Below are 10,628 nucleotides of genomic sequence, written 5' to 3' on the forward strand. Positions count from 1 at the left end.
AAAAATATCCACATGTGCAGTTTCGCATACATGTAACCTACGTCAAATAATACACATACATTAACCGACCTTTGAATTTGAAATTCGTGAATCTATTGACCCGCCTGACCCCGCTAGTCCGAACAACACACTCGTTTACATTAGAAATAAATGTGGTTAGTATCAGTCTATAGACAGCTGAATATCCCAAATAGTGACGGCTAATATTTAATGACACAAAAATTGCTCAATGGTCTCGTAAACGGGGTCGTGAAGCCTCGAGATAATCCAATAGCCTTGATTTTGTCCAAATTTGCTTTGAAAACCTGGAAGGCTGGAGTTCACACGTTTCTGAAGTCGTTCTGGGCTCGAGATTATAGGTTTCCTGCGCCAAACAGGAATTGATGCACTATCCAGTTTGAAGCCTCCACACGCCTTGTGTGGGCGAGTTATTGATTGTAGGTGAGGATGCCACTTATTTTCATGTTTTGCAATGTGTCGACGTGTTTTTGAAACACTAATAGCACAAGGAGTTTTGTAAGGAAGTACACTAGGTCATCTTTGTTTGTTTGAAATTGAAATAGATTGTCCAATAAAGTATCTTGGCCAATAGTATTTCTATCTGGCATGAATTTATTTACAATTAAAACATTAACAACTAAATGAAATCTTCGAGAAGGTTGAAAACTCTGGAACTTGAAGACCCTGATAACTAATTACTTATTCATATTCTTCTATCAGTAAATTATTGGTATTATTATGATATATTACTCCTCTGTTCATCCCAATATCATTGGGAAGAAAGAAGATGCTAGATTGATGATTGAGCTCACTGATAATTGAACTTCCATGTATCAAAAAGTGCATTCTACATGGAGCTACACAACTTATATTCATATAAAATCTCTACTATACAGGGTGATTCATAATTATAGTAAAATAATTCAACACGTGATAGTAGAGGTAAAAATAAGAAAAAAAGTTCCTATAAACATATATCCATAAACGCTTCATTAGCGAGCTATACAGGGTGAAAGATTTCGCCTGGTATTCAGTTCCTCTGGTGAAATACACCGATGCTGAATTGTTTGAGGACTAGTTTTTGAAAAACTTATGCTGGATTCATATGGAAATATATCTGAAAAATTCAATAAAACTAGTCTGGAAGCTGTAGTGGGAGTAGCTTTTGAGAAAAAAGTTGAAATATGCAAAAAATGTAAGTAGAAAAACACAGACTTGGGCAGCAAATTTTGTGGTGTAATGTACTACATAAGAATACATTTTATCCAACTTCTATTTAAATTTAGTTTACACAGCTTACATCATTCTTTTAAGAATTAAATTCTCTACAATTGTTATTGCAAAAAATTATTTGTTTACTGGTCATCAAAGAAAGTTATTGGGCATCAAACGTAGAAGTCTGTGTTTTTCTACTTACATTTTTTGCATATTTCAACTTTTTTCTCAAAAACTACTCTCACTACAGCTTCCAGACTAGTTTTATTCAATTTTTCATATATTTTTCCATATGAATCCAGCATAAGTTTTTCAAAAACTAGTCCCCAAACAATTCAGCATCGGTATCAAATTATATTATTCATCACGTATCAAAATATTTCAACATAATTATGAATCACCCTGTATAATAATAACCTCGTTCTATTGAAGAAGAAGACGAAGAAGAAGAAGAAGAAGAAGAAGAAGAAGAAGAAGAAGAAGAAGAAGAAGAAGAAGAAGAAGAAGAAGAAGATTAAGAAGAAGAAGAAGAAGAAGAAGAAGAAGAAGAAGAAGAAGAGAAGAAGAAGAAGAGAAGAAGAAGAAGAAGAAGAAGAAGAAGAAGATAAGAAAAAGAAGAAGAAAAAGAAATGCGATGAGTCGGGGGATAAATGTGTTGAGTAGAAAGAGGATTGCTGGAAAAAACGAAGAAGGAAGAGGAGAAGTGAGAAGATGATGGTTAATACGAATGGAAGAACAAAGAGAAGGAATATGAAGATAATTCAGCAGATGGAATATTATGTGGAAGAATAAATGAAAGGGAAACTCAAGAAAAAGTATAGAAGTTACTGTTGAATCAACCAGTAGCTAGCTTATTAAACGAGTTACAGCTTTTATAGCTCATATACTGCATAATTCAACTGCAAAAGATCACATAAAGTTTTTGATGCATATAACTCATTGTACACTTATAGATCACTGGTGTAATAATTATTCTTGCAAGAAGTATAATATTGATGAGGCTACTTGGAGGCATCAATAGCCTCTCTTCTATTGAGTAGTTCAAACCTGTCATCTTGATTTATGTTTTGACCTGAATTTAGCTCAGCACATTCCAATATTCCATTTGATGGTTTTTGAAATGTCCAATATCATAGACTCATCCTTTTTAATTACCAGTTGTAGGCTGATCCCGTCTAGACCTCAGCATAGATTGATAGATAGTTATAAGTAGTTATATTGGACATATTAGTAAAGTTATTCTAGGATTGTAAAATCAATGAAATTAGTGTTATGGAATGAGAGATAGGCGTCTTCAGCTGTCACAATATATTGATACAAAATCTGCCGTGGCGCACTCACACAACTCTCCTTGCCGTTATGGAAATTGATCAACTGACGCTAGTTTTCACGTGCATCTCAAGTCTACTATTCTAAGATCTGAGCCAGCTGGTGACAGGACAATAGCGCTGCAGACACACGAAGTCTGCTATTTCTCCATAGGGAATGATTTAATTGAATGAACAGTTTCCAACAGTTTTCAATTGAATAATCACATTTTCTCGAATTTCGAGCTTATTTCCGATTTTAGGTGAAAATGATACCACACATTAATTGTAGGGATTTTTATGCTAAATCTTTTCCACTTGATTTTTTTTGTTTAAGATGTATCTGAAGCCTGATAATTGGGAATCTAAAATCAAACTTTGCGTAGATGGGGCGGAGCTCCTAAAATTTTTACAGATATGGGACTAGTGACAGTTGATAGAGCTTATCAATGACCTTTTCAGGTATGAATTTGATCAAAACCGTTGGAGCCGTTTCCAAGAAAATCGTGAGAAACATTGTTTTTGACAACATTATCGCCATTTTAGCCGCCATCTTGAATTGCATTTGATCGAAATTGGTCGTTTCGGATCCTTATAGTGTAAGGACTTAACGTTCCAAATTTCAAGTGATTCCGTTAATTAGGAGATGAGATATCGTGTACACAGACGCACATACACTCACACACACACATACAGACCAATACCCAAAAACCACTTTATTGGACTCAGGGGACCTTGAAACGTATAGGAATTAAGAAATTGGGGTACCTTAATTTTTTTCGGAAAGCAATACTTTCCTCACCAATGGTAGTAGGGCAAGAAAAGTAACAAGTTGATAATTGGAGTTGAACTTAATGAATTTGCTACAAGGATTATATAATATTCGATTCATGTACAAAAATCGTCAATTTAGAGTGAAGTTTACATAAATATAATACTTTTTGTGTAGTTGAGAAGTTGATATTGTGGTAATTATTCATATTGAATGAAAAAGACTAAGAAATTGTCAAAAAACCACTGATTTATTGATAATTAGAAAGACCGGTTTCGGTTATTACACCATTGTCAATCTCTGATAAACTAAAACTAAATACAAGAGCAGCACCATTTTGTCACACCGTGTAGGGGGAGGAGACTGTCTAGCTAGGCCAATGGCAGGCGTTCATGCCCTCGACCAATAGCAGTACTCGCCTACTAGTATAAATTCTGCTGCTCTTGTATTTAGTTTTAGTTTATCAGAGATTGACAATGGTGTAATAACCGAAACCGGTCTTTCTAATTATCAATAAATCAGTGGTTTTTTGACAATTTCTTAGTCTTTTTCATTCAATATAAATATAATACTCTCACAATCGCTTAGTTATCAATATAATATTTATAAAGATAAGTTGAAGTTATTTTTATTCATTAACAGGATATTTATCAATTCTAATTCATTTTAATAGAATCTAGTCTATGGTCCATACGATTTGGTTAAACGTGAATAGGTACCAATATAGAATGTAGTTAATTTTTTTACTCTCTGCGTACAACATGCACTTGACCTACAAAAAATCGAAAGATCATGATAATGTTTTCAGCAATTATTTGTATAAATGTTAACGGATCCAATGAAAAAACTTGATGCTCACCTTATGGATCAAACAGTAGCATATACCAGTCCCGAACTTTTACACAGTGGGATTCACTTAAAACTGACAGGATTCCCCACCTAAAACACATCATAGCTTATTATTAATTTAACCACTGATGACAGATCAAAGTAAGTATTGGTCTAGTAACAGGTTGAACTATAGCGAGGTCCACTTTATAATGGCAGTGTTTGATTAGCAATGGTATTGCTATCCTTGTCTATCATTCAACAATGCGGATAGCGTTATCTCTTTCTCGCTTTGCTCTGTTACCTTTAACGTCTTTTAACAAGGTAGACTTATCAATTAATTAACATAATATTTAATATTAACCATGAAAATTTATTTTTCCTACAGTCACGTTGAAAAGTGGCCATTGCTGCACTGATTACAGAACGCAAAGAATCACTTTTCCGCTCTAGTGCGGCAAAAATTTTTCTGCACTCCAGATTTGCAACATGGCAACGCAAAATACTTAGTAGGTTATATGGAGCAACAGTGCAGCAAAATCAAAATGAAGTTGGTAACAGTGACTGCTGTGGCTGCTATAGTGAGCAGAGGTGCAACCAAGCACAACGCGCTAATTATTATTCATTATATATTATAACCAAGGACAACGAGGACTTTAGGATTTTAGGATTAAGGTTTTTATCAATAATAAAATTACACAGAAAAACATTTGATGCATTTCAGGCAATTTTACCCATAATTACCCACTTTTCATATTCAATGGTAACTGTAGGAAAAACTTAATGTGAAATACGTGCGCAAAGTTCCTCTGCTGCACTCAAGAAACCATTCCGCCCGAGCCGTAGGCGAGGGCGTAAACGTTTCTTTCGGTGCAGCAAACTGTCACTTTGCGCACTAGTTGCACAAATAACTATTGTGTGGTTGGAGAGTTTAAATTGGCCAAAAATGCACGTTTCAACATTACGAAGGTGATGTTGTGAATATCTATCTATATAATAAGAGAGAGTAGGGTTGTGTTTGTTCGTGTGTTCGTTTGTTCGCATCAAACATGTCAACTTATGGATTGCATACCGGAAATACGGGAATGATTTAGATCTCTAAATTTTGCACATATATTCTGAAAATATCAATCTCGTGCACCTGGAAGTCCAAATTTTTTATTTTCCTACCAGATTTTTCAGAATTAATGTTGAATTTCATTAATGGTACATTCGATTTCATTAAAAAATCACCAAATCATATGGTCGAAATTAAAAAAAGAACATCTGTTTCTATATTGCTTTCTACCTGAAAAGCATAGTTTTGAAACTTCGTTTTCCTGATGTAATGTTTAGGCCTACACTTGGCATGGATTATTAATTTTTCTAGATTTCATTACGTCAAGTTTAAAGAAAGACCCTTGCGAAGCACGGGTTACCTGCTAGTATTGAATAAATATAATAAAAAATATTGGAAACACTCATCAGATAATGATGCCCGATAGTTACCTTTAATGTACGGACTTATATGATTTATATGAACATCTTTATGAATCTTCTTCTTCTTCTTCTTCTTCTTCTTCTTCTTCTTCGGCTGAGCCAATCATATCGGGTCACCATTTTCCTCCTTTAGCCGCCTCCTCTAGAAGGATATTCAATCATCAATTTACCATTTTCTTCAGATTTTTGAAATATCTCTTGGAATAAACAATTCGCTTGAATGAATTCTCTGTATCACCTATTTTGATAGTCAATTTATGATTGTGAATTGAACGTGAAATTTCATATTTACTCTCTATCTTATTATATTAATATTATAGGTTGATTATAATATCAAATCTCATATTCTCTATCTTATTATAATTATGAATAGTCAATTGAACATTATGGTATGATCGAACCACTTAATGTTTCTGTATAGTATTTGAACAATTTGAAACTAGATTAGGAAATTGAAGATGTTTTGGGCAATAGCCTGTTTTTTCTTTTCCGATCATTGTATTGTTTGTGCTAACCTAATGAATGAAAAATAAACATGGATTTTCTCAATTGTGGAGAATCTCTGACTGTATGTTTATTATCTGCTAGGAGAACACACATTACTGCGATATAAAAGGAAGAATTTCTTGAGAAGAATAATAATACAATACAATCTAACATCTTCTGATGACGTCACTAATGGAACTGTTAGCACACCATAAAGTGAAGCAAATTACGAAGCCTTCCATGTTGACAATCAACAAAATAAGATAATGGAGTCTCCAGCCTCACAGAAACCATTGTTCCATTATGGTAATGGATAAAGATGTTCCGTCAATTAACATTTGGCGGGAGATTTCAAATGGCAAGGTTTCTTATCAATGGGATAGTGGAATGGTGTACAGCGTTATCAATGAAAGTAGTAAAAGCAGACTTGAGTGTAGATTTGCATATTTCTACTATCAAAGTTAGTAACTGAAGACATTGTTATCAGAGGTACCTTCAATGAACAGTACGGTTTTATTGGGAGGCTTCTATATAAGAATGAGAGATCATTTGAATACGTTTCAAGTTGTGTTTCTTATCTTGTTGAGGAGACTATCATCAGCTCTGTTAGCTCTACTTGAAATTAAAGATTTTGATACAAAGTTGTGAATGAAGCCAAAATTATCCGAGATTCTGAGCCTCATTACAAGCAGGAATATTTATAATCCATCTATAAAAGCGAAATGGCACTCACTGACTGACTGACTGACTGACTGACTGACTGACTCACTCACTCACTCACTCACTCACTCGCATAACTAAAAATCTACCGGACCAAAAACGTTCAAATTTGGTAGGTATGTTCAGTTGGCCCTTTAGAGGCGCACTAAGAAATATTTTGGCGATACTTTAACTCTAAGGGTGGTTTTTAAGGGTTTAAAGTTCGTCTTTTAGCATGTATATTCTTCTTCTCCCAATCTCTTAATTATAATTGAAATTTCCATATCATATGTTACTATAGAACTATAATCTAGATAGAGTACCTCTTCGAAACAGTTGTTAACTGGCAACTGAATTAATAATTTTGTCAGGTTGGCATTAAGTAGAGTTGACTTAGTTAGTTTGGCACCAAGTTGAAGATTTAAATGCATTTATCGCGGAAAAATTGATTGGGCACTGCTACTTCAATCCTGGGAATATTATATTACTAGCAGTCAGGCTCGCTTCGCTCGCCATATCCGTTTAGGCAGACGTTTAGTCTGGATCCCCGACTGGATCGTCCTAATATATGTTAAAAATGCTCAAATAATGAAAAATGCTGATCTCATTCTTGGACGATCCAGTCGGGGGTCCAGAGGGCGGAGCCCCCTAGCTAGACGGATATGGCGAGCGAAGCGAGCCTGACGGCTGGTACTATAATAAAGGAAAGAACTGGCTTATACACGTACAAGATAGGGAAATCATGTTTGACGCATCATCACATCTGAACTACTGGACTGATTAACTTGAAATTTTGCATATATAGATTATTAGGGCTGGTTTCCAAGCTCGGAATTTAGCTAAGTCCTAGACTTTAAACAGCTGGAGTCAGAAAATTGGTTTTCCAAAACGGGGCGTTGTCGCAGTTCACGTTTAAATTAAATTTCGAAAAACTAGAAAATTGAACACAAAATAAAATAAATAGTAATAAAATAAAGAAATAGTGTAGATCTCCAGTTATTTTAGATTATTAAGGAATATTTCATTCCGTCAAGGATAAACGTTTCCAATAATAATTATAGAAATGAGAAAATAAAGATTATCATAAAAACTGCGACTACGCACTTTTTGGAAAGCCAATTTTCTGACCACAGCTGTTTAAAGCCTAGAACTTAGCTAAATCCCCAGCTCGGGAACCGGCCCTTTGATCGAGGATGGTGTCAGGCCTATTTTCAATTCTCCAAAATTTCATCAAGTCAAATTTTCAATTTGTCAGGTTTTTGAATAGACCCTTGCGAAGCACGGGTTACCTGCTAGTCAATAATAAGGAACTGAATGTGCCTCGTGCCTTGATAACAGTACAGAATTTGTAAAATATTTAAATAACAAATCATAGTTTGCTCAAAAAGTTGAATAGTTGGAGAAATACAATAGATCATCCTTATTATTTATTGACTACAAGGTAACTTGGAGATGACAACTTCAGATGAGACTATCTGTAATATTTCATTCCATGCTGTGAAACAAAAACCTGAGAGAATATTCCGAATGTAACCAAAAACCTACACTGAGAGACTGATTATATAATAACAATTACACACTCCCTGATCATCCGTGATATTATTTTGAAAACCAAAAAATCATATTCTAGGCAATTCAACATAAACATTGAATACACAAATCAATAACTGGTTTTTATTTATTTATTTATTGAATAGAGAAAACAATACAATGGTTGGAAAAGAAAAAATAACAGGCTATTGTTCAGAACTTCTTCAGTTTCCCAATTTTGTCTAAAATCGATTTTCATTTTTCAAACCATTAAAAAGATTGAAATAGTATATTTCGCACCTAGGGCCGAAAATGAGACTTTTCTGAGGCCGAGGACTAGAAAAGATTGAGAGCCGGAAATACATTTTTGACCATGGTGAGAACGTTATTTTTCGCTAGACAGAAAAATAAACAATATAAATATATGAGAATAGTTGTTTACTAAGCACTTCCGGAAGCAGAAGTGGAAGGTGATAGCTCTAGCAAATCTGAGGCAATCTGGATATCAGGAAATTGTCCAAGTATTCTTATACTGTTTTGTCTAAATAACCTAAAATATTATGTTCAATTATGTGGGAGGTTGAGTTTATACTTCTTTATTCCTTCAAATGGCAATACGATGATATTATTATAAATGTTTTAATTATTAAATAATAAACACAAATAATGAAAAGTTTTTTGATCGCCTTTCTTAGTTCCATGTTAGCTGCTGGAAAGGGTACTCTTTCCGGCCTAGGCCGGAAAGAAAACTGTTCTGACGTCAGACGAGAGTCGTCTGCAAGCAATGCCTTTCAGATCTATGTGGGGACTGGAAAACAGCTGCTTTCTGTGCAGTGTGGCGAAAAATAAATTTCAATTTTAATTTATTCAAAATTTGGATTGGAGCTATACTATCTTTATCATCAATACAAAATTGAAGAAAAAGAGTAGTCGGAAAAGAAAAAAACAGGCCATTGTCCAAAATTTCTTCTATTTCCTAATTTTGTCTCAAATAGATTTTCTTTTTTCAAACCCTTAAGAAGAATGGGAAAGAAATTTCAGTTTTCATTGATTCGAACTCTGGATTGTGGATACACTATCTTTATCATGAAAACTTTAAGTTTACGAAATTCTTGTCAATTTTCTCTCTATACTACCACATCATGATCTATCACTTGCCATGAAAATACAAACACTCGAAAGTTCAAATTTAATTGTTTGCCTCTGGCTGGTTCATCTCTGAAACCGCATATTCCTTTTCACTCCTTCACCACATTTTCTCTCTCATACTATCACTCCTCCACAAGGTTCTCCCACTATCGACTTGTTCTGTTTTTTCTCTTAGTATGTATCCTCTCTTCCACATCATTTCATGTTACTTTTGTTTTCTTAATGAATTTTGGATTCTATCTGGAACTGAGATTATTAACACAATCAACTTCTAATTTAATATATTGAAGACTAGCTTTTCTCTACCTTCTGTTGATTACAATCCTTCTACCCTTTTTTTCTTTGATAAAATTGTCTCTTCGCCTTGAATCCCTGATTCTTCCTAATTTCCATGACTTCTCCATTTGATTTTTCCCTTAATCTTTCTCTTTTACTTGTTTCTACTATCCTGGTCTCCAGTTTTCTCCTCTTCTTCTTCTTCTTCTTCTTCTTCTAGAACTTCTTCTCCTTCTTCTTCTTCTTCTCCTTCTTCTCCTTCCTCTACTTCTTCTTCTTCTTCTTCTTCTTCTTCTTCTTCTTCTTCTTCTTCTTCTTCTTCTTCTTCTTCTTTTCCTTCTTTCCCTCCTTCTCCAGCATTTAATACTCAATAATATTCAATAATGTTCTTATAAATTATAAGATACTTTCGTCGAATTTTTCTCTCTTCTCATCCTCTTCTTCTATCTCCTCTCCTCTTCATTCTCCACATTCTTCACCACCACTTCTGCTTCTCTTTTTCTCCTTCTCACACTCCCTCTTCTTCTCCTTCTCAGTCTTCTTTGAATCATACTTCTCTTTTTCTAATTCCCATCTATTTCTTGTTCCTCCTTCTCCTTATTCACATCATTCCTGTACGTCTCCTCCTTTCACTTCTTCGGTCCTCCTTCTTCAACTTCTTCTTCTTCTCCTTCATTCTCTTCTTCTTCTTTTTCATCTTCTTCTCCCTCTTCTACTTGTTCTTCTTCCCCTTCTCCTTCTCCTCCCTCTTCTTCTTTTTCTTCTTCTCTTCTTCTTCTTCTTCTTCTTCTTATTTTTCTTCCTCATAAACTTCTTAATCATCCTCGGCCCATCTTTCAAAGATTATCATCTATCACAGATCCCATCATACATTATCTCAATGCAAC

The sequence above is a fragment of the Nilaparvata lugens genome, chromosome 11, assembly GCF_014356525.2.
Source record: "Nilaparvata lugens isolate BPH chromosome 11, ASM1435652v1, whole genome shotgun sequence".
Lineage (NCBI taxonomy): Eukaryota > Metazoa > Arthropoda > Insecta > Hemiptera > Delphacidae > Nilaparvata > Nilaparvata lugens.